Raw genomic sequence first — 26,150 nt, forward strand, 5'->3', positions numbered from 1 at the left:
AAAATCGTCCCTGAGGTTTGGGCAAGTTTGCCATTTTCATCCAAAATGACACTTTTGTACCAAATTGCCCCCAACGTTTGTAACTTTTTGTCATTTTCATCCAAACCACTAACTCAGTTTATTTTTTCTGTTAAGTTGAGGATATTTAGATGAAACTGGCAAATATGAAACCACAGGGACGATTTTGGCAATTTACTCAAACTCTTTTAAATTTCTTTTATTTAATTATTTTGTTACATATAAAATAAAATAGAATTTACATGCAATTTTTATATGAAAAAAATAATAGCTTTTTCACATAATTTTTATAAATTTTCATCCAACCACTAACTAAGTTAATGTTTCTATTAAGGCGAAGGATGTTTATTAACTAAGACAGAAATTAATTTCTAATTTTTTTTATAGATCAGTTTTATAAAAATAAAATCTACTTAAACCTCTAAATTTTATAAAACTAAATTGCTGGTAACCTTATTGAAAAAGGTCAAATAAAAAAAGCTTATCATATGTACCAAGTTTGTAATTCATCTTCTACTCTTTTAAATTCGCTCCTAAGGAAAAACAGAAGTCCCCCCCCCCCTCAAACAACGCATCGTTACCAAACCTTAAAATTACTATACCGATTAGTTGCCGGGGCCAGACGAACGGGATATTAGTTAAATAGCGCTATTTAGGTCTCACTAACCTCACATCCTGCCTTGAGTGGACGGGCGTGAACTAATAGTCCTCGGCAACCGTCAATGATGATAGACATTGACAAACGAGGCAACAACAACTTAAGTGCGATAGTTTCGGTATGATTATGGAGTTTAGTAGCTTTTATTATGGGGTAGCTCCCCATGGCATGGTATAAATGAGTAATTTAACAAACAAAAGTTTTTGGAAATAAAACTGGAAAACTGTGAACTCGTGAACTCGCCAACTTTATATTGACACCCTACTGCATGCTTTGCAAGTTGCTCGTTACAACTTTGGACGAATATTGCAATCGGCTGGAGTGTGTGGCTTGTAAGTTTCATGTTAACATAAAATTAAAAGAACTTGTGGTTTTAAATTATGATGGGTTTTCTTTACATTTCTGCTGCTAAATTAAATTGTGTTTTTAGATATTTAAACATGAAAACTAATTGTGTTAATTGGGAAAATTATAACATACGTAAATGGTTCAACATGATTAGTGGTTAGGATCCTCGTTAGTCACACGTCTCGCCGTAGTACTCCGCATGTGGATTTTGAGGGTGTGACAAAAGTTGCCACCTTTTGTATTGACGGATTTTCTTCATTTTAAAAAGTTCTATATATCCTAGAACTTTGGCAGGAATATGTATAAAACAATGCTAATTAGTGATTACGTGTAGGTTTGTGCCTTTGGAAAAGACTCATTTGGGGAAGTAGAGTAGGAAGTTTAAGGAATTATGGCAAGTCAACACTCCTCAAATATGGAACATAAGTTGCTATCAGATGCATCCATCTTTCTACCCAATCCCTGAACAAGATGGAGTTTTGATATTTCATTGTACTCCTAAGTTAAATGAGTTGTTTTTTGCTTTTAAACAACTAATGATTTGCTATAGAATGTGAAGAAATTTGATTATACCTTTTAAAAGTTAGCACGAATTATTAGATGTTCCAGCCATCTATCCATCCCCTAAATATAGAGACAACATTAGAATATCACATTCCTACCCCTTTGAACCCCCCACATCTCCCTTAAATATGGCTACATATCTTTCATTATTCGAACACGTGTAAAATATAGAGTCATCAATTGTGTTATTTAACTGAGAGTGATGTTTCATTTCTTCATCAGTTTACTTGATTACAATTGTATGCAAACAGCTTTCAGACATTCGACACAAAGCCCAACTTTAAAACAATTAAAACTATTAGTTTTCATCAGTACATGTACATAATTCATGGTAGGATATTAACTTGGTTATAGATTTTTGGCTAGAAAATTATGTGTGATGGTTCTTTTTTATAAATACTTTTAAATGGGTGTTTACTCATCCCTTGATATTGTGATTATGTATTTATGTTATTTATAGTTTAGTATCAATTATAAGTTTATAACCGTACCCAGGGTGGTTTGTTTAGTAGATTTTTATTAGAGTTAACCACATGGATTGAAATGGTTATGAAAAAATCGTAATTTTTAAACTAATGGACTAAAATAGTGATTTTTGCCAAATCACAGGGACGAAAACAGTAATTAACTATTTTTAATATATTCTTATGTCTAAACAACTTAAATTGTTTAGCCCGTATATTACACGGGATTCTAACCTAGTTAGATTATATAATTCTATAATAATTTTGGGTTAATAGACAAACTCAAAAGATTATTTGTTCCTTGTATCAAATATTAAACTTTAGAGTTTAAAAAGTGATAATCTTTATTAGAAAAATTAACAAGTTGATCAGGTTTATTAACAATCTAATATTTTTCCGGATAAAACCGTAGTAAAAACAAGAATAATACAATCAAACCACTAAAATAATTGGATCGAAGATGCTCGTTTCACAAAAGTTTATGAACCAAATCAAAGAAAATAAACCCAGATGTCGAAACTATAAAGGTCTATAGCCGGACATGATGGCTAAAACAATCAAGTCTAAACAAAACATAGAATTAACAACGTACAAAACCAAAATTACTTCCCAAAATCTGAATTCTTGCTTCTCTTGATCTCGAACTCGAAGTCCACCCTCCAAAAATCGAAGTCGCCAGCCGTCAAATGATGTCCTCTCCCCTTTGTTCGTTCCGGTTGTTGCTTTTTGATGTGTAATCTTTTTTTTCTTTGTTAGCAGGCCGAGAGCCCAAAATGCCAATTCATTGTTCGTTGACCCAAGTTTCCAAGACACAACTTTGTGGCAATTAATTTCTCTTTTATTTTTTTGTTGTTTTGAATGGCCAAAACCCAATTATATTAGTCACACAAAATAAATAACTTCATCATCCAGCCATTGTTCTTTAACTCAACATTTGATTTGCTAGCACAATTTAGACAACCTTTTAATGATTGCACACAATCACACCGCCCCTACAATATCAACAAAAAAACAAACAAAAGTAGATTCCATTCCACAAAACAATAGTTTCACAAAATAATGAGGTATGACACAAAACAAGAGTTTCGTAAAATAATGAGGTATGACTCTGAAATATGCATATGTGGTGAAATTTTGATATTAATACGCTATAAACACGTGTCTAAAATTGCAAATAACACCAACCAATGATGGGGCCCCTCACAAATCACCCATTACAAAGACTAAAAGATTGGAAGGTGTATCAAAATTCTTCCTTTTTGCTCTTTGATCTTGGTTCTCTATTCAGTTTGATGTTTGAAAATATTTAGAGTAAAAGGGTGAGTTTGAATGGAAGTCAGAAAGAGGAATGTTCTATTTATAGGAAAAACACAATAAACAAAGCAAACTAGGACTCCTAGCTTGGCGGTCGATCTAGCAATCTGTTGAAATGTCCATCTCTATCTTCAATTTAATGCGAACATATAAATCATATTAATAATTTCTAGGGGTTTATCATTGATTTTGAGATGAATAATTAATTTGGTTTATATGTTTGTATGACTAATGGGTTGGGAGATAAGCTAGAAGCTAATGGACCTGGTGCTGAGTTCGTGGGCTTACAGATCTAATGAGTAAAGGGCTTGTTGAGTATGTGGGCCTAATGGGCTACAAGTATGCTGCTGCAGGAATGAGTTGCGGACAGATCGGGCCAAGTCTCCTTCTCCGGGTTTTCTATATAATGAACTTCCTTTATTCAAGTCATAAGAGAGAGTCGCATTATTGAAGAGATTTTATCATGGTTCCTTTTTCTTCTCTCACTTAGGGTTTGATAGTTCATATTGTTCTAGTTTGTCTTGTGTTGATCATAGTTGGTCTTGTGTTGATCATTGTGTAGTTGATCTGCTGGTGGGTTGAAAGGTTATTTTATTGTATTTCATTACATCAGTCAGATATTTTTCGTTTACTTCTCTCTTATTTCTTCTCTCAGTAAACACTTGGGGTTTCATAGATTCTTACTGATTTGTCTTGAATCAGTTATCTAGAGTCTGAGACTCTGTGTTAGTGCTGAGATAATCTCATGGTTGAGAGTTGATTGAAAACTGTATGTTTTGTTCTTCTTGTTTGTTGTAATCGTCAAGGTTCTTTCAATAATGTTAATCATTGGTTCCTGAAGCTTCTTGTGTTAATTGAATCTCTTATACTTTTTTGACATAATCAAAATATTGACTGTTTAACGACTGGTTTAGTTGTTTTGAGTTGGAAACGCAGTGAATTGTCTCAACCACAACTCATTTTCATAATCTTTTCTGAGTCTGAAAAGGATAACATTTTAACGCTTCATGATTTTTTTAGAAATATTGTACCGGTTAATCAGGTTAAAGACAGAAAATTTTGAAAATAACCAGTTAGTTAACCTAAGAGAACCGGTTATTAACCAAACAAGTTAAAAGTAAAAACCGATTACAGCACTAGAGCTAAAGTTAAAAGTAAAAACTGACTACAGCAATATCCGGTTAGAGCAAAAGTAAGAAAATAACCAACATCCAGTTAGAGCAAAAGTAAGAAAATGTCCAATGGTTTGATTAATGAAACTCGTTAAAACTAGTTTGTGCACCTCAAGCCTATACCTATCGGATTAAAATAATGAAATCGCCCCCACCTGTACAAATTATAAATGGTTGGGGGCGATTTCATTATTTTAATCATCACACTTCTAGTTTAGCTATACAACATATTTGATGTCGTACAAATTGAATTGACATGGGCCGAAATGAAATGTCTAAACATAAAGCATATAAAACCTTAATCAAAACGCATAGTAAACCATTCAATAAACGTTTGGTTTGTTTACAACCCTAAATTATCTATAACAATATAACAACCAAACCAAGTATGACAAATAGTAAACCATAGTACATCAGCAGCTCAGATTTATGAACTTTAATCTCATTGATTTCTTTGTTTAAAAGAATCTCTGAAGTCTGACATGTGATTAGATTCATAATTCCTTAACGCAAGCACATATAAAAACAAAAAAAAAACAAAAATTACACAAATCAAAAGAAAACTTGACTACTCCAGTAGTAAAGAAAAAAAGAATATGGAGATCAGAAGTTGGTTAAAAAGTTGTCGGTCACGGTTAATTCAGAAACACGGACCAATTAATTACTCATCATTTCTCCAAAATAACAAAAACAATGAGTGTAAATTAACACTCAGTAAAATAACATTTGATTATATGTTGTTCATCATGATCATCATCATCAGAGACTTAAATACCAATAATCACGAACAAATAGTCGATCATTTTGTTGCAGTTATATTTCTCATCACTTGATGAACAGAACAGAAGACAACCAATTGTTGCAAACGTAAACTACAATAACACAGAGTAAACTTGTACCTCAATTCGATATAAACCCTAATGTTTGATGTTATCTGTTGAAAGAAAGTCGGTGGTGGAATTTATAGAGGGGTTGTGGAAAACTTCGATAGTAAAAGATGCCCTACTTACTAGAAAGTAAAATTGGGCTTCGGCTTAAATACATGGGCCTGCCTTTATAGTTCTGATATGGGCTTTTGCTATTATTGGTAACACCGTAACATCAATTCATATTTGATTGTAGAAACCTAAAAGGGTGAATAAGTTATTTTTAAAACTGATAACTTTTGTTTTAAAGAATTTTGTTAAAAACCTTTCTAGTTAACAATGTGATGATGCAATAAGCTTGACAAACACTTTTGCACTTGATGTAAGATTGGATTGATATAATCACTCAAAAATTTAAGAATATCAATAGTTTTCAAATGTGTGAGGTTGTTAATGAGGGACTGACTACTCAAATGGTAGACTTGTACATGGGAACAGTGGGGATGCAAAAAAAGGTAAATAAATGAAAGTTCTATATAATCATTTTAGTCATTCAATAATATATTATTTTCACTTCAAGAATATTTCACTACTGTTTTCTACTTCGCTTCCACCTCGCGTGACATGCGACAGATTGCAGTTTCGTCATGTGTCAGTTATTATCTGAGCTCGTTAGCATCTTGATGGAATGATGGCAATTATTAAAGGTGTTCAACTATAACAACCCAAATATAAACCGACACCCTCATAATGATTTTGACACCCTAATATATTTAAAATGTCTCAATATGTTTTTATATGCACCCCGTATGTGAAAACCGAGCCCAAAATACAATATAACATATAAAATAAATTAAAAACCCTAAATCTTAAGTTGAGGCGGGCCGCGTATGACCTCACCTCAACTTAACGCGGGCCGTATTAGGGTGTAACCGGACTCCGCTGAAATCCTTAGTTCATGCGGGCCGCGTATGAGTTCGTCTAAGTTCATGCGGGCCGCGAGCGTCCTAAAATCTGGCACGGCCCTGGGCCGCCACGTGGCCCAACACCCGGACAAGCTAGTGATGACCTAGCCAAGCTACGCATTGACCCAGCGTTGACGCGGGCCGCGTAAGCTTGGCCCATTCTTAACGCGGGCCGCGTGAAGACGCGATTACAGCCCTATAAATAGAGGGCAACGGGCCTTCAGTCTGCTCGTTCATTTCCTTTATTTCAATCTCAATTTCTGTAGTGGCGTTATTATACCCGGGCATTATACCCCCTAATTAGCGAGGTTCTGCTACGATGTAAGTATTATAACCCCTGGAGACGTATTAGATACTCTGCCCGATTGATCTAGGGTTCCGTAACGGCTGTCGTGGTTCTGCCCGACGTAGTCGTTGGAATGCCGTCTCGGGGAGGGTATTACTAATGTTAAAATGGGTTATTATACTAACACACGTGCATTTGTGTAAATTATAGATATTCACCAGGAAACCCTAAAGAATAACCTAAGACAGCAATGTGAGTTGATCCACTTTTTGTAAATCTTTTTGTTAACTGTTTTTACAAAACCTTAAATATTTCTTCATGTGAAAGACAGTTATTGAGTATTTGTAAGGGTACAATTATGATGGTATATTTGGGGTTTTGTATACAAAATTTGTTACCACCTGGGGAGAGGAGTAACATGACCATAAGTCAGATGACAGTACCATGGATGTTAATTGGTATTACCTGTAAACAAATGTAATTGCGGATGCGCCCTTAATACTGTACACTGTGAAAATGGTTTTATTAAAACTTCATTAATCTGGGATTCACTCACCAATATTTCCCACTGACAAAATGTTTTTAAAACGCGTTTCAGGTAACAAAATGTGAAAGCCAAATAGAAGCCAGCTGGACAGCACTGAAGGCTTGGAAAAGTGGCAATAAAGTTACCTAAGAATAAAATAGATGTTTTTATTTAATAAAATAGGATTTATTCCTATGAAATGTGTGTACTGAAAACTTGGGTTTTACCCATGTGTTTAATGTTATAAAACGTGGTGGTTTACTCTGATTAAATATTTCCTAACTACGGTCCTGATGAAAATTTCCGCTGCCAAATTGGATAAATAAACATGATACCACTGAAACTGGCTCACGACCGCCCGTTCCCGGTAACTAGGGATCGGGGGCTGTGACAGAAGGTGGTATCAGAGCTATGCCACTGATTCAGCCACAGAAGTGTTCTGCTGACCTCAAAAATTCAAAGTGTTAGGAAATAAATTACGGAATTATGTGCATAATTGTATTTTCTTGCTATGTGTTATCTGACTATCTGTTAGTTTACAATATGAGCGACCAAGGACCCTCTGACGCGTATCGTCAATTGTCTGGTTCGCCTAGGAGCGAAGGCACCTCCTCTTCTCAGCCTGCCCTCTCAGGGTATTCTGCTGATACGGAAGAAGGAATCTTTGTGTTTAAGGCTCAATCTGAAGAGCCATTTCCTCAGAAAAAGAGGGGATGGTTTAGTAGGGGAGCGCACGAGCGTAGGAAACGAATGAAAAAGTTGCAGGAACAGCGAGTGTTAGCCGCAGCAAAAAGAGAGACTGATGCTTATAATCAGGATATGCTCAATAGGGGTATAGCTAATATCCATATTTTAGCAACCACTGCTGCTGACCCAAACCTGGAACAAATGCTAGCACCCCAACCACAACCACAAAATCCTGATCAACCCATGGAAGTAGAAAATCAAATAGAAATGCCTGATTACAACCCGGAGGAGATACCTAGGGTACCTGCACCAAATCCTCTAAACCCAAACAACTACGACCCCTGGTGGGACGATGTTAGGGACTACGTGCAACAAAACCCAATACAGGAAAATGTGCCAATGCCCAACTTAGGAGCCTATCCAGGGTTAGATCCTCAAGATCCCTACAATATTAGTGATGCATATGTTAGGGAAATTTTAGAGAATCCATACCCGTACCAGGCCCCTATGCCTCCATATCAGGAACCCGTACCCCAGATTCCAAACCCAGTCCTAGAACCTGCACCCCCAATGAGTGCAGAAAATGTCCAAGAACTTAGGACTTTCGGTGAGGAAATTTTAGAAAGCAGTGAGAGAATGCGACAGGTGGGAGAACGCCTCGTATGGAAATACGACGAGCATAATATGGATTTTTGGATGAATCCATATCAGTGAATGTGATGGCAGGAACGGTAGTAATAATAATAATAATAAAATAATATATGTGTGTATGTGTTAGAAAAAAAAATACCCTACGGATGCATACTACTAGTATTGTAGCTTTACATTTTAGTCGGTATTGTAATTTTAAATTCAGTACTAGTGTGTAATGATGCATAATATACGAATAGAGTAAAAGTCGCAATGCTCGACGCTTTTGGTTAAAAGTGCGTGTCATGTGATTGGCTATATTCAAATATTATTTATGATATTAATATTTGGTAAATGAAATTCAGATGACCGACGAGGGAAATCAAGATAATCTGAATAACGATAACCAGAGTAACATTAACGTGGTTAACGAGAATCCGGACAACCATAACAATGGAAACCAAATGGATAATAGTGCCGTTCAACACATAGTGGCACAAGGAATTATAGATGCAATGCCATTTATTATTCAAACGGTTCAAGAAGCGAATAATAAAAGTAAGCATAGCAGTAAGCGACCAAGTGAACCGGAACACAGCGTGAACAATGGACCCATACTTCAAGAGCCCATTCCCAAAAGAAGAAGAACTATGCCATATGGTTGTTCTTACAATGAATTCTGGTCTTGTAAACCAATAGAATTCTCGGGCAATGAAGGACCCATTGCAGACCTACGCTGGATAGAGAAAACTGAGGCTGTTTTAAAAATAAGCAAATGTGCCGAAAAAGATAAGATAATGTTTGCTTCAAATCTGTTTAAAAACGCAGCCTTAGAATGGTGGAGCACTATCCTCCAGTCAAGAGGAAGTGATAGAATTTATAGGATGGAATGGGAGGAGTTCAAAATATGGTAGAAAGGAAATTCTGCCCTCCCAATGAAAAGGAACAGATAGCAAATAAGTTTCTAAATCTTAGAATGGTCGGGGTAGACAGTAAGGGTTACACTACCACATTCTTTGAATATGCTAGGATAGTACCAACCCTTGCATCACCTGAACCGGTATTAATCTCCCGTTACATCTGGGGATTAATTGGAGAGATTAGACATGTAGTCAAGGCAGCTAGACCCCAAACCATAGAGGAAGCTGTAGAACTAGCCAATACCTTGACTGATGAACTAGTGCGAACTAAAGAAGAAGACCAGAGAAGAAACCTATCTCAAAAGCTTACTCAAGAATTCCTTTCGGGGAATTTCAACCGTAGGAATGTAGGTTCTACCTCGGCACCATACTGCAAAGCCTGCAGAAGGAAGCATTCTGGAAGATGCTCTATTTATTGTAATTTCTGCAAGGCCCCAGGACACAAGGAAGAGAATTGCAAGAAGAAATCCAGTAATGGATTCTGCTACAACTGTGGAGAAAAAGGTCATATTAAGACAAACTGTCCAAAGTTAGCTCCAGCTGCACACAACAAGAACACTAAAAATGCTAGAGCATTCGTTCTAACTGCAGACGAAGCTAGGATGATTCCAGACGTCATAGCTGGTACGTTTTTAGTTAATGATATTTTTGATAAAGTATTATTTGACTTTGGTGCAAACCAAAGTTTTATTAATACTTCATTTCGCAAACTCCTAAATCAATCATTAACTAAACTACCACAAGAATGTCTAGTAGAGACAGCAAATGGAGAAACCGTTAAGATTTCTGAAATCTTGCAAGGAGCAAGAATAGAAATTTTTAATCAAAAATTTATTGCAAACCTTTACCCAATGAATCTAGTAGGATTTGATGTCGTGTTAGGAATGGATTGGTTAATAGCCAATAAAGCCAATATCTTATGTGATCAAAAGTCAATTCAAGTAAAATCACCAAGAGGTGAAAAGATCACAATTAAAGGAGATAAACCATCTAGATCCACTAAATTCATCTCTGTGATGAAAACTGCGAGTTATATAAGGAAAATATATATAGTGTATTTGATTTCTATAATCACTAACACTAAAGGAAAAGAATTAAAAGACATTCCGGTAGTGTCTCAGTTTTCAGATGTTTTTCCAGAAGAATTGCCAGGACTACCGCCAGACAGGGAAGTTGAATTCAGAATTCACCTGTTACCAGGGACAACACCGATTGCCAAAGCACCTTACCGTTTGGCACCCATTGAAATGCAAGAACTGAAAAACAACTAGACGAATTATTGGAGAAAGGATTCATACAGCCAAGCTCATCGCCATGGGGAGCGCCGATTTTATTTGTTAAAAAGAAAGACGGATCAATGCGTATGTGCATTGACTACCGTGAATTGAACAAAGTCACGATTAAGAATCGGTATCCATTACCGAGGATCGATGATCTGTTTGATCAACTTCAAGGAGCACGATTTTTCTCTAAAATCGATTTAAGATCAGGATATCATCAATTAAAGGTACAGGAAGAGGATATTCCTAAAACCGCATTCAGAACAAGGTATGGTCATTATGAATTTACTGTCATGCCATTTGGTTTAACCAATGCCCCAGCTGCATTTATGGACATGATGAACCGAATATGTAAACATATTTGGATAAATTCATAATTGTCTTCATAGATGATATTCTAATTTACTCTAAAAGTAAAGAAGAGCATGCAAAGCACTTGCACTTACTTTTAAGTTTATTGAGAAAGGAAAAGCTTTATGCTAAGTTTTCAAAATGTGAGTTTTGGTTAGAACAGGTACAATTTCTCGGACATTTAGTTAACCATGAAGGAATTCATGTAGATCCAACAAAGATCGAGGCAATTAACAAATGGAAAACCCCTGAGTCTCCAACCGAGGTTAGAAGTTTCTTAGGATTTGTTGGTTATTATAGAAGATTTATTCGAGATTTTTCTAGAATAGCCATTCCTTTAACTAAGTTAACCTGTAAATCTGTTAAGTTTGAATGGGGACCAAAACAAGAAGAAACTTTTAGAATCCTTAAGCAAAGATTAACCCATACACCCATACTAGCGTTACCAGAAGGAACTGAAGACTTTGTAGTCTATTGTGACGCTTCTAAGTTAGGATATGGATGTGTGTTAATGCAACGTCAAAAGGTTATAGCTTATGCCTCTAGACAACTTAAGAGTCATGAAGAAAATTATTCAACCCATGATTTGGAATTAGGAGCTATAATTTTTGCCCTTAAGATTTGGAGACATTATCTCTATGGTAGTAAGTTTACCGTTTTTACAAATCATAAGAGTTTAAGGTATGTCTTCGGGCAAAAAGAGTTGAATATGAGACAAAGACGCTGGATGGAGTTACTTAGTGATTATGATTGTGATATCCAGTATCATGCAGGAAAAGCCAATGTGGTGGCTGATGCTTTAAGTCGAAAGTATCATGAAAAGCCAAAAAGGGTGCGTTCTCTTAAATTAAATCTACAAGTAGATTTAAATGAACAGATTAGAAAAGCACAAGAATCAGTAATCAAGGAGGATACTGAAAAATTAAAAGGAATGATTAAGGAATTAGAACAAGGAATAGATGGAATTTGGAGGTTCCATAAAAAGAGAATGTGGATACCTAAATTAGGAAGTTTACGTCACCGTATATTAGAAGAAGCTCATAAGTCTAAATATACAATGCATCCAGGAAGTGATAAAATGTACCAGGATTTAAGGAAAAATTTCTGGTGGATAAGAATGAAAAAGGATATAGCAGCTTATGTTTCTAAATGTTTAACTTGCTCACAAGTTAAAGCTGAACATCAGAAACCCTCAGGTTTATTACAGCAATTAGAAATGCCAGTCTGGAAATGGGAATTGATAACAATGGATTTTGTTACCAAATTACCCAAAACAAGAAAAGGTAATGATACAATCTGGGTGATTGTAGATAGGCTAACCAAATCAGCTCATTTCTTACCAATGAAGGAAACCTTTAGTATGGAACAATTAGCCAAATTGTATGTAATGAAATCGTTTCTTTACATGGCATTCCTTTATCAATTGTTTCTGATAGGGATAGTCGTTTTACCTCTCATTTTTGGTCAAGTTTCCAAAAAGCAATGGGAACCAAGTTGAACTTAAGCACAGCTTATCATCCTCAAACAGAAGGACAAAGCGAAAGGACAATCCAGACGATGGAAGACATGCTTAGAGCCTGTGTAATTGATTACGGAGGTAATTGGGACGAACACTTACCTTTAATAGAATTTTCTTATAATAACAGTTATCACACAAGTATCAACGCTGCACCATTCGAAGCACTTTATGGACGAAAGTGCAGAACCCCGGTCTGTTGGGCAGAAATTGGGGAAAAACAACTATCTGGACCCGAGGTAGTACAAGAAACAACTGATAAAATCATTCAAGTCAAAGAACGACTGAAAGCAGCATGTGATCGACAAAAGAGCTACGCTGACAACAGACGTAAACCATTGGAATTTCAAGTAGGAGATAGAGTATTATTAAAAGTCTCTCCTTGGAAAGGAGTGGTAACATTCATCAAAAGAGGAAAGCTTAGTCCCAGGTATATTGGACCTTTTAAGATTATTAGAAAAATAGGAAATGTAGCCTATCAGCTACAACTGCCAGAGGAAATGGCAGGAATACATGATGTATTTCATGTATCTAATCTCAAAAAGTGTCTAGCTGACGAATTACTCGTAGTACCTCTCAAGGATATAGAGGTTAATGAACAACTCAAATTTATAGAGAAACCTCTACAAATTGAAGATAGGAAAATTAAGAATCTCAAGCACAAGAGACTAGTTTTGGTCAAAGTAAGGTGGGACTCCAAAAGAGGACCTGAGTACACATGGGAGCTCGAATCAGAAATGCAAAAGAAATATCCACACTTGTTCCAGTAGATCTCGAGGACGAGCTCATAATGAACCACGTATGTGAAACCGACACCCTCATAATGATTTTGACACCCTAATATATTTAAAATGTCTCCATATGTTTTTATATGAACCCCGTATGTGAAAACCGAGCCCAAAATACAATATAACATATAAAATAAATTAAAAACCCTAAATCTTAAGTTGAGGCGGGCCGCGTATGACCTCACCTCAACTTAACACGGGCCGCATTAGGGTGTAACCGGACTCTGCTGAAATCCTTAGTTCATGCGGGCCGCGTATGAGTTTGTCTAAGTTCATGCAGGCCGCGAGCGTCTTAAAATCTGGCACGACCTTGGGCCGCCACGTGGCCCAACACCCGGACTGTCACACCCCAACCGATGGCGGAAACATCGGGATGAGACGAACAAATTGCTCAAAACAACATAACACTAATTGTGACAGTATAATTTAAATTCAATTTCATAAATTCTAAAATGTCATACATTGTTCAAATAAACAAAACAAGATTCCAACATAGTTTATTTCTAGGTGTGTTTCTAATCCACCCTAACTTGATTCTTGAATTCTTCATCTATCAACCTGCAACATGTATTAAAATAACATCAACAAAAATGTTGGCGAGTATACAAGTTTGATACATAACATAGTAGAATAAAACAAGTTTTGAAGTTGCTCAATATCCAACATGAAGACGATGACACTAGCTACCACTTTTCAACATTGTTCAAGTTGCTTTCAAATATCGTTCAAGTTGCATGTAATGAAGTTGCACTCAAAGAGTGTTGAAGTTGCATTCAAATAAAGTTGTATCCAAATGAAGTTGCACTCAAAGAGTGTTGAAGTTGCATTCAAATAAAGTTGCATATAATGAAGTTGCACTCAAAGAGTGTTGAAGTTGTATTTAAATAAAGTTGCATATAATGAAGTTGCACTCAAAGAGTGTTGAAGTTGCATTCAAATAAAGTTGCATATAATGAAGTTGCACTCAAAGAGTGTTGAAGTTGCATTCAAATAAAGTTGCATATAATGAAGTTGCACTCAAAGAGTGTTGAAGTTGCATTGAATGAGGGGTTACAAGCATCAAATCGTTTCATGTTTAAATGTGGATAGAGTGTGATAAAAACAAGACTCAAGTGTTGTGAAATTTGAATATGTAATACATGTTGCACCCAAATGTGTTTAAAACGAAAATGGGTCATGTATACTCACCTTAGTTTGCGTTGCGTTTCTTGGTAAAGAATACGAGAGTGGATTGGATCCAATTGTTGCAAGAGAATGAACAAGAGCGATTACCCTAGACGTTTGGAATAATACATAACGATCTAATTAATAACTCTACGTTAAATAGAATTCCAATATTATTGTTTCCACCCTTTAGTTATTTAGAATATATAATTCATTATAAGTTATTATAAAAAGAAAATATAAAATTTATTTTATTAATAACTTATGATAAAAATAAAAAGAATTAAAATAACTATTACTTGATTTTGGTTTAAGCAAATCTAAATCTTTATGTGATAATATAAAAGAAATGAAAATAACTAAATATAAAAAAAGACCACGTCAACCGGGTTCTACGGATTGACATGCAGTGAAGATATAAGGGATTCAAAAGAAAATAGTTGCAGCGAAAAATAAGGGCAGCCGGGTTTCGTACCCGCGCCGCGACGCTTAACCAACACAGCTTTTTACCCAAAGGAAGGTCATCTTTAAATTTAAAAAAAAAAAGACAATACGTAACTCATAAATTAGTTGTTTGAACTTTGTGTAAAGTTAGAGTTATATATGTATCAACTGATGATCAAACGAGAAACAAAAGGAATAAGAAACATATACCGAAACGGCCTTCGACGTGATGAGTTCGTGACGTTGTTCCGGTGGCTTCGGGTACTCCGATGAATCGTCTCTTTCATTAGAGAGGAACTATACGAAACGAATAAGATGACCGATGAGTCCTGACATAAGCTCCGGCCGTGATCCTTCGTACGACTTCGGTTAAGCGAAAGGTGTTGCGTGAGGCAGAGGAAAGGTGAGAGATGTGTGTTTAGAATGGTGATCGAGTGGTGTAAGAGGTTGAGGTTGTGTCGAGAGGTTGTGAGGGTGTCGAGACGGGGTGGGAAATAGCGGATGGTTTGAGCGTCGGGTTTCGAGAGCCTCCGACACGTCGGTTTCTCCGGCGAACTTCAGTGGCAGACTATATTAACGAGAGAGGGTGTTTGCGAGTGAGTGAAAGGGTGTCGAATGATGATGAATGGTTCGGTTTATATAGTGTTCGTGAGAGCGTATCGAGTCGAAATCGCGACCATGTTCTTGATTGCTAATCAAAATGGAAACATGGAATGATTGAGCTATAACTTTGGAAACGCGGAAACCGTTGTCAATCACCGAGAATTCTGCAAGAGGAGAAAGGAAAGTCAACTGTAATGTTGCTGTCACTCGTTTGGGCGGCAAGATTTAAAAAGGAAATTCCGAGTTCGCGAATAAGAATTAAATGTTCCGGATAATGATCAGCGATGATTGTAACCCATCTGGTTAGTGCGCGTGTTTGTGAAGCGAAAGATCCGAGTTCGAATCCGGGCGGAAGCCCCTTTTTTTGTTTTAATTTCTCTTTAAGTTTAACCAGTTTCATTTTAACTCCTGCAGTTTCACTAACTGAGCTAACTGAGTTCCTTTAATATATTAACATTTATTTTACTAACTTTGTTAATTTAGATTAAGAAATATTATTATTATTATACTTTGTAAACTTATATATTTAAACTATAAATATTAATTTAAATCTTTTAATTAATTTAACTAACCAAGTTACTTACATAACCTTAATTCCAATCTTGAAATCTGACGAGGCTAACTGGATTATTATTTTTATAAAAAGAATAAAACTTTTAGATTAATAAAATAAGAAGAAATAAATAACCATTTTTTTTATAAACGGATTAAATTAACGATATCCTATCAACGATTATTTATTTCGCGAAAATTTCCGAGGTTTAAAGTTTAGGATCCGTATTTTTAAAACGGGTCGGATTTTAGAATATCCGTTTTTGACGGATGTTACACAGACAAGCTAGTGATGACCCAGCCAAGCTACGCGTTGACCCAGCGTGGACGCGGGCCGCGTAAGCTTGGCCCATTCTTAACGCGGGCCGCGTGAAGACGCGATTACAGCCCTATAAATAGAGGGCAACGGGCCTTCAGTCTGCTCGTTCATTTCCTTTCATTCAATCTCAATTTCTGTAGTGGCGTTATTATACCCGGGCATTATACCCCCTAATTAGCGAGGTTCTGCTACGATGTAAGTATTATAACCCCTGGAGACGTATTAGATACTCTGCCCGATTGATCTAGGGTTCCGTAACGGCTGTCGTGGTTCTGCCCGACGTAGTCGTTGGAATGCCGTCTCGGGGAGGGTATTACTAATGTTAAAATGGGTTATTATACTAACACACGTGCATTTGTGTAAATTATAGATATTCACCAGGAAACCCTAAAGAACAACCTAAGACAGCAATGTGAGTTGATCCACTTTTTGTAAATCTTTTTGTTAACTGTTTTTACAAAACCTTAAATATTTCTTCATGAGAAAGACAGTTATTGAGTATTTGTAAGAGTACAATTATGATGGTATATTTGGGGTTTTGTATACAAAATTTGTTACCACCTGGGGAGATGAGTAACATGACCATAAGTCAGATGATAGTACCATGGATGTTAATTGGTATTACCTGTAAACAAATGTAATTGCGGATGCGCCCTCAATACTGTACACTGTGAAAATGGTTTTATTAAAACTTCATTAAACTGGGATTCACTCACCAGTATTTCCCACTGACAAAATGTTTTTAAAACGCGTTTCAGGTAACAAAATGTGAAAGCCAAATAGAAGCCAGCTGGACAGCACTGAAGGCTTGGAAAAGTGGCAATAAAGTTACCTAAGAATAAAATAGATGTTTTTATTTAATAAAATAGGATTTATTCCTATGAAATGTGTGTACTGAAAACTTGGGTTTTACCCATGTATTTAATGTTATAAAACGTGGTGGTTTACTCTGATAAAATATTTCCTAACTACGGTCCTGATGAAAATTTCCGCTGCCAAATTGGATAAATAAACATGATACCACCGAAACTGGCTCACGGCCGCCCGTTCCCGGGAACTAGGGATCGGGGGCTGTGACATCAACAATCGTGTTCCAATGGATGGAGGTGGGAGATTGAATCTTGATGAACGGTGGGGCACAGTGGAAGATCTCACTGTAAGGTTTGACATAACCACCACAAAACTTAAAGAACTGTGTGCCTCGATTGCATGTGGTCATAATGGCTGCAGAAATCAAGAGGGTCATAACTACGCTATCACTCATCATCACACAAGTTATGATGGCGTTGATAGCAGTAGGAATGACCAATCTCTTGTCAATCGGAGAATTGTCATTCATGATGAAGGCTTTCCTATTGGTAGTTCAAAGATGAAAACTGAGATCAAAGAGGCCATTTCGCTAAAGGACGAAATATTTCAATTCAAGTGTTCCATTGACTATACCTACAAGGCCGAGACACATTTTTTTCTCGTGGTAACTAGAGAATTTGATGACATTGAAGTTAATGGCTTAAATCATGCGCTCACAACGGTGGGTATCAAGACTTCAAAAAAAATTATGATGGATGAAAAAGGTGAAAAGACACGACGATGACATGATTTATGAAAAGGTGAAGCTGAACAACACATCAACTAAAACTTTCTACTCCAAGAACTCGACGACTAGTTCTTTTCAAGTGAGGGAGAATGATGTGGGACCGACTGCTCAAATGGTAGACCTGTATATGGAACAATGGGAACGTGGGAAAAAGTAAAGTAAAGGAAAAAAATACAAATTTCACTCATTTCGAATTAGAGAATTAGAATTTGAAGATTTTTCTAGACTTTTAATAACAAGGAAAGCACTAGTTGTCACCAACTCATGCGATTAATTAGTTGTGAAATTAATTTTCTTGATTGATTGTCGCATTTAATTTCTTAGTTATCACATGAAAGACAAATTGCTAAAAATTCCCTACAAAATGTATTTGTTTTAGCCATGCAATAATATATTATTTTTCTTTTAAGGAGTATTTCTTTCTTGTTTTCTATTCCGCTTCTGCCTCGCATGACACAGGACGGATTGCACTTCTGTTGTGCGTAGATTGGTCAAAATATTAGGGAGTGGCGGCTTAAATACACAACACTAAAAATAATGAGAAAAATACACATGCCGTAACGTGATGCACTGACTATGGTGTGTTACACTTTTCACTCTAACTAGGTTTAAAGAAGTTCGCCGCGTTGCGGCGGCTTTCTTTTGTTATTTAGTTTGTGTTTATATGTGTTTTGAAATCACTACGAGTGTGTTGCGAACGGGACTGCTGACAAGAATAAAAAGAAAATGTAGAAAAAAACACTAAAAGATAACCGAAAGAAAATCAACCAAAAAAGTTGTATGGTAACGATGTTATTCGTATGAAACCTGTGGTCAGAGATGAACAAATTGTTTTGGGTAGCGGTACCAAATTTTCGGAACCGAAAGATCTTAAGTACCAATTCGGTACCGACTTTTGGATTTCCTGGTACCGTTCACTATCGTTTTTTACCTTCATATAGCGGTACCGTAACCGATATTTTCGATATCAGTACCGATTCTGTATCGGTTGGCACCGAGCTCATCCCTACCCTTGAAACTAAAAAAAGAAAAATTAAAAGTTGAAGATAATCAACAAAAAAAAGTTGTACGATACCGTTGTTCGTACGGTAACCGTGATCAGGGATGAGCAAATGGTACCGGGTAGCAGCACTGAATTTCCCGAACCAAAAGATTTCCAATATCAATTCGGCACCAACTTATGGCGTTTTCTATATTAATGCCGACTTTTACCTTCATTTACTGATACCGAACAGGACCGTACCGGTATTTTCGATACTAGTACTGGTTCGATACCGGTTGACACCAAGCTTATCCCAACCCGTGATATTAAAAAAAGGATTAAAGTTAAAAGTAAAGAAAATAACTATTGTTATAACATTAAAATAATAAATGTATTAAAAAAACTATCTATTATTATAATATTAAAATCACTATTAATTTCAATTCGTTATTAATATACTAGGTTATAACCCCGTGTATTACACGGGTTGAATAAATAAATTTTATATACTAATTAATAAAACAGTATATCTTTAAAAACCTTCTTTATTGCACGGGTTGAATAAATATAATTTTATATATTAAATAATAAAAAGTTATATCTATAAGAACAATATTGTACGGGTTGAATAAATGTAATTTTATATACCAAATAAAAAAGTTATATCTTTAAAACACGTGTATTGCACAAGTTGAATAAATGTAATATTGTTTACCAAATAATAAGAATAATACATCTTTAAAGACCTCATTTATTATACAGGTTGAATAAATATAATTTTATATACCAAATAATAAAAATAAAATACATCTTTAAAAATATGCGTATTACACGGTTTGAACAAATGTAATTTTCTGTACTAAATAATAAAAAATATATATCCTGAAAAAACCCCGTGTATTGTACGAATTGAATAAATCTAATTTTATACATCAAATAATAAAAGGTTATATCTTAAAAACTTCTTGTATACCAGTTAATTTTATATTAAGTTTCGTAAAACCTGTTTGACCCCCAACGTCTAGCCCAAACAATAATTTTTTAACATCTAAACCCCCGTCTTTTTTTTTCTAACCTTTCTGGCCCCTAACGTCTTTTTTTCTAACTCTCTTGGCCCCTAACATTTAATGGATTGGGTTAGTGTTAGGGCCAAAATGGTTAATCAAGAAGACGTTGGGGGCTCAGATGTTAAAAATAACATTTAATGGATGAGGTTAGTGTTAGGGGCCAAAAGGGTTAGAAAAGAATACGTTGGGGGCTCGGATGTTAAAAAATTCTTTTTTAAGCTAAAAGAGTAAAAGTGATATAACCACATGGGCCAAAATCGTAATTTACTCTAAATAATATTATAAATTAAAAGAAGATTAAACTAAATTATAATTATCTATAAGATATTAAACTAAATAATATTTAGTAGAAGGATTGTCTATAATTAATTAGAAAAGATTAAATTAAAATAATCTATACTATATAATAAAAGAAACCATTTGGAGGACACTTGTCATTCTCTCATTCAATTGATAAAAATTATTAATAATACTAATTATAATAAAAATAATATTTAATCTAATCTAATACAAATTCTTATTATTAATAATATTTAATCAAATCTAATAAGAATTCCTACGAATTCCAAAGTTGTTATTAACTTTCAAATAATTATAAAAAGAGTCAATTGCCAAAATCGTCCCTGATGTTTGGGTTTGTTTGCCATTTTCATTCAAAACAACTTTTTTTGTTCCATGTAGTCCTTCACTTTTGGGATATTTTGCCATTTTCATCTAACGTCTAAATTTTTTGCCAAAATCGTCCCTGAGATTTGAGATTTTTTACCATTTTCATCCAAATGTTTGATAGAAAAAATAAAGCAAATTAGATGTTTGGATGCAAATGGCAAAAATGTCCAAACCTCAGGGACTATATTGTACAAAAAAGTTGTTTTGAATGAAAATGACAAACATGCCCAAACCTTAGGGACGATTTTGGCAATTTATTCTTATAAAAAATATCCACCTAACATCACAAATGTTTCAGTTAAATTCATTCAATTAATTAATTTGTTTAACAATCACTATTATTATTATTATTATTATTATCTAATATTTTGTTAAAATAATATAAATATAAATATAATATTCAAATATAGATCATTGTGTAATTTTATCATCATACACGTGACTATTAGACATAAACTATAAAAAAATTAATGCCATAATCCCAAGTTAACATAAACATTCTGTATCCTCATTATTATTAATTTAGTTTGGAGAAAGTGTAATGACATATAAATATAAAAAAAAATCATAAACTATCATCGCAATCACTCTATCTATTGTGTATCGAGTATATACAACATATCCGTTAGTTTTTTTTTAAAAGATATAACTTTTTTATTATCTTATCTGGCATATAAAATTAGATTTATTCAACACGTGTAATGCACAGGGATTTTTTTTTAAGATATAACTTCTTTTATTATTTACTATACAAATTTACATGGGGGTTTTAAAAATAAAACCTTTTATAATTATTATTTGGTGTATAAAATTAGTTTTATTCAACTTGTAAAATATACGGGGGTTTCAATTATTTAATATATAAAATTATATATATTCAACCCGTGTAATACACGGGGTTCTAACCTAGTAATTATCTATAAGAGATGCTCTAATATGATGACAAGTGTCCCAAAAGTGGTTTCTTTTATTATATAGTATAGATAGGAATATATAGTAATAATATAGTAATAATGTTTTTTTTTTTTTTTTTTTTTTTTGTGAATGGTCAAAAATGATATTCCTTGCGTGATTAGAACTTTATCAATATGAGAATCAAAACAAATCAAGTGGAATTTAACTTAACCAAGAGAGAGATGCAAAAGCTAGAAGGGTATTGTTTCGTCTCATTTCCTGAGTATTCCTATTTTGTGTCATTTAAATTTTGAAAACAATCCTGTTAAGAAAGATTTCATTTGACACTTTAACAAATAAATATTGTAAAATCATTTATTGTAGCATTTTTATAAAGTTTTACATGGTTCTGAAAATGGTTTTTAGTTTATAAAATAAGGGTCAGTATTTAAAGAGAACGGTGAAAAGTGTGAGAACGGTGAGAACGATTTTGGTGGTGACATGTGGCATTGATGTTAAATTACACTAAGGGGTAATATTGTAAAAAAAAACCCACTTATATGAACTGGGTGTTCAAAATAAAACGCCATAAAAACACACAATTCAGAAAAACGCCAAACACTCAAAAGCTATTTTTTAAGCTATAATTTACAACAACTCAAAAAAACTATTTTTTTGAACGCTATAAAACACTCAAAAGCTATTTTTTTAAGCTATAATTTACAACAGCTAAAAAAAACCATTTTTTTGAACGCAATAAAAAAAACTATTTTTTTGAGCTATAAATTACAACAGCTCAAAAAAACCATTTTTTTGAGCCAGCTCCTAGTTAAAATGCCATAACAAAAAAAAGTTATATTTTCAGGGTCCAAAGTGTGACTTATAGTGTGAACAAGTGTAAACAAGTGTGAACACAAGTATTTAATTAGTTTTTTTTGAGCCAGCTTCTAGTTAAAACGCCATAACAAAAAAAAACTATATTTTCAGGGTCCAAAGTGTAACTTATAAAAGTGTGAACACAAGTATTTAATTAGTTTTTTTAGCCAGCTCCTAGTTAAAACGCCATGACAAAAAAAAAAAACTATATTTTCAGGGTCCAAAGTGTAACTTATAGTGTGAACACAAGTAATTAATTAGTTTCAAGCCAGCTCCTAGTTAAAACGCTATAACAAAAAAAGCTATATTTTCAGGGTCCAAAGTGTAACTTATAGTGTGAACAAGTGTGAACACAAGTATTTAATTAGTTTCAAACCAGCTCCTACTTTAAACGCTATAACAAAAAAAAGCTATATTTTCAGGGTCCAAAGTGTAACTTATAGTGTGAATAAGTGTAAACAAAATACCTAGTTAAAACGCCATAAAAACACCTAGTTTAGAAAAACGTCATGAAAATACCTAGTCTAAAACGCCATAAAACACCCAGTTCAGAAAAACGCCATAAAACCCAGTTAATTTTTTTTCGAAAAGTATATCAATAGTATACTCATTGGAAAGATAAAAAAAACGTTGAGTTTTATGGTGTAATTTTTTTCGAAATATAATCACGTATAAAAAAGTTATTGTCGTTTAAATATGATGGGGGAAAATGGTATGTGATTAGCATGTGCACCTTTGTTTGGATCTTTCAATTTTACCCCTCCTGATTGTTAGAAATATTAAACTAAGTTATGTTTTATGTAATTAATTCGTATTTTCAGACACATAAGTAGGTTAGCTTATTAAGTTAGTTAATGATATGATTATCAATGACCGGAAGATAAGCGGGAATCCAGTTTCAAATAACTGCAAATCGGTTACCCGCCATATCTTAACCGCCAAATGTTATGTATATATTAGAATTGCCGGGAACTATAACCGGTATCAAGACTTTCTTAAATTTCACTAAGAATTGTCCAACCCCTTTCTTTCATTCGATCATTGTTCTCAACCTGTCATGCATATCCATTTTGGTTCTCTTGCTTATGATAATATGGATTCTACTTATAATCCAAATATGTTATCAACTTCCGCTGCAAATAAGTCATCAAACTTCCAACAAAGTGGTATCAGAGCAACGAAAGGGAAGATGCCGATGACTGAACTTGAATCAATGTCCACCGTGTTGCCTTGTCAACACTGCACTGATGAAATGAAGAACAAGAATAAGAGATTTCAACGAGAGAAGACATGCTTCTATTGTCACCAACCAGGGCATCAAATCTACAAGTGTAATAAGAAAGAAACAGACGAGGCGATACAGTTAATCCGGCAAGCGGTGAATGTGGGCATACAGAATCAAAGAGAAGATTTTAGTAATCATCAAGAGATGATTGTAGTGGGTACCGAAGGAGGGCTATGGAGCGATATTTGGTACGTTAGTTCTGTATTTAAACACCATATGGCTGGAAATTTAAACGTGTTTAAACGAATTAAACACATAATCGGGGTTGATACTCAATCCGGGGAAAATAATTTCTTATTTACACGTGGGGTTGGTTCGGTTGAAATCAAAACCGGAAATGAAATCATGAGAATTCAAAGCGTTTTCTATTCTCCGGAATTAGATAGGAATGTTTTGAGTATAGATCAATTAACCATGCAAGGTTTCACCGTTAACAAGAACGGCGATACTTGCAAGATCTATCCTATGTTCTCTACTCCGGTTGATAATTCTATGAACGAAACAAGTGGGTTAACAAGAGAGGAAGAAATTGGGTTACACGAGAAACAGAACATTATCGAAGAAAACGTGCATGACAATGAATTTAAAGAAAGGTATCTAAATTCATATTTCGAAGATCTGGATCTGTCTTCACATGAACCAGATTGGAATATGATGATTGTCAAGAATATGGAATTTAATGAATTTGATGACTGCATTGCATTCATCAATTTATTAGATGATCGTGAATTTGTGATCAAGTATAAGCATATGCTTGATTCAAAGTTTGAAGAATTAGTTAAATGGTTCTTATTTAACTATATGAACATCACGAATCGACCGATTCCACCAGTTGCATTGCATAAGAGAAAGGTTAATCTACTAAGTTTATACTTGTTGGTAGCCGCGGATGGGGGATACAAGACTGTAACAACAGAAAACATGTGGCCTGCAATAGCGAAGGATCTGGGATTTAACTACGAAGACGGAGATTACATGAGAACTACATATGCCATGTATCTTGATATCCTGGAGTATTACTATAATTTCAATCAATTTCAAAGAAAAATGCAGGATAAAGAGGTCGTTGTTGAAGAAGGCAGGCTTACCGAAAGTCATCAGAAAGTATCAATAAATGCAGAAGATGCTCAACAAGGGTCTGCACAAGGATCTGCAGGAATGGAACAAGCTGCGTTGTTCACTCGCATCGATGATGAAGACTGGAGCAAAGGGAAGAGGAGAAAACGCTTCAACTTTGACTATGCAAGATGGGCTGTGGAAGAAGCAAATCAGAGCGTGCTGGATCGGTCTCGCAAACATAATCTAGTTTAAGGGGGTTATGTTAGAAATATTAAACTAAGTTATGTTTTATGTAATTAATTCGTATTTTCAGACACATAAGTAGGTTAGCTTATTAAGTTAGTTAATGATATGATTATCAATGACCGGAAGATAAGCGGGAATCCAGTTTCAAATAACTGCAAATCGGTTACCCGCCATATCTTAACTGCCAAATGTTATGTATATATTAGAATTGCCGGGAACTATAACCGGTATCAAGACTTTCTTAAATTTCACTAAGAATTGTCCAACCCCTTTCTTTCATTCGATCATTGTTCTCAACCTGTCATGCATATCCATTTTGGTTCTCTTGCTTATGATAATATGGATTCTACTTATAATCCAAATATGTTATCAACTTCCGCTGCAAATAAGTCATCAAACTCCTGATAGTTCCAAGACCCCTATTATTTACAAAAATGTCACCGCATCAATCTCAGCCACAAACCACTAAGAACTTGTGGCTGAGAATCGTTCTCACCGTTCTCACACTTTGAGACGTTCTCTCCTGATCCTGTTTCTATAAAATAAATCCGTGACTGATTATATTTTATACCATATCCTTGTTGTCTTAATGATCTTGCAATTTGTAAGTGACATGGCTTCTTGGAATGTTAACTAAAGTCTTATTAAATCGCCCATAAAGGCCGTAGTTGCCTTGCAATTACACTATGCATGTGATCGTGGTCCAACTACTTGTGCACGGTTTGGGCCAACTACTTGAGCATGGTTTGGAAAGTTGTACCAAAGATTGGCGGACGGTATCGTGTAACACCTTATCTGTCCAAACTAGGGAAAAATTTTAAACCTAATATCATACTTGAAATCTCGTTCCAAATGTTACGGATTTCAAATTTACCCGTTAGGTTCAGGTTCTTTTGCTATCCAAAACGGACCAACAGGTTTCAGTTGTCCATAAATGACAATTCAGGTCCCTGAAGTGAAGTGCAATCAATTGGACACGAGGTACAAAGTTTGGTAATTTATATAATAACCCTAACTTTAGACTCTTTGGTCCGAAGTTT

The 26,150-nt window shown here is 34.8% G+C and overlaps 3 non-coding genes across 3 annotated transcripts; all 3 read right to left on the bottom strand.

The window, feature by feature from the left end:
• Positions 1-4,952: 4,952 nt before the first annotated feature.
• LOC118480082 lies at positions 4,953-5,054 on the bottom strand. The gene has a single exon (XR_004861720.1). It is a non-coding gene; the product is annotated as a small nucleolar RNA R64/Z200 family (small nucleolar RNA).
• Positions 5,055-5,137: 83 nt separating this feature from the next.
• LOC118480032 lies at positions 5,138-5,215 on the bottom strand. The gene has a single exon (XR_004861673.1). It is a non-coding gene; the product is annotated as a small nucleolar RNA SNORD18 (small nucleolar RNA).
• Positions 5,216-5,292: 77 nt separating this feature from the next.
• LOC118480075 lies at positions 5,293-5,373 on the bottom strand. Its single transcript, XR_004861713.1, has one exon. It is a non-coding gene; the product is annotated as a small nucleolar RNA Z199 (small nucleolar RNA).
• Between the last annotated feature and the right edge of the window lie 20,777 nt (positions 5,374-26,150).

This window comes from Helianthus annuus, chromosome 6 (assembly GCF_002127325.2).
Source record: "Helianthus annuus cultivar XRQ/B chromosome 6, HanXRQr2.0-SUNRISE, whole genome shotgun sequence".
NCBI lineage: Eukaryota > Viridiplantae > Streptophyta > Magnoliopsida > Asterales > Asteraceae > Helianthus > Helianthus annuus.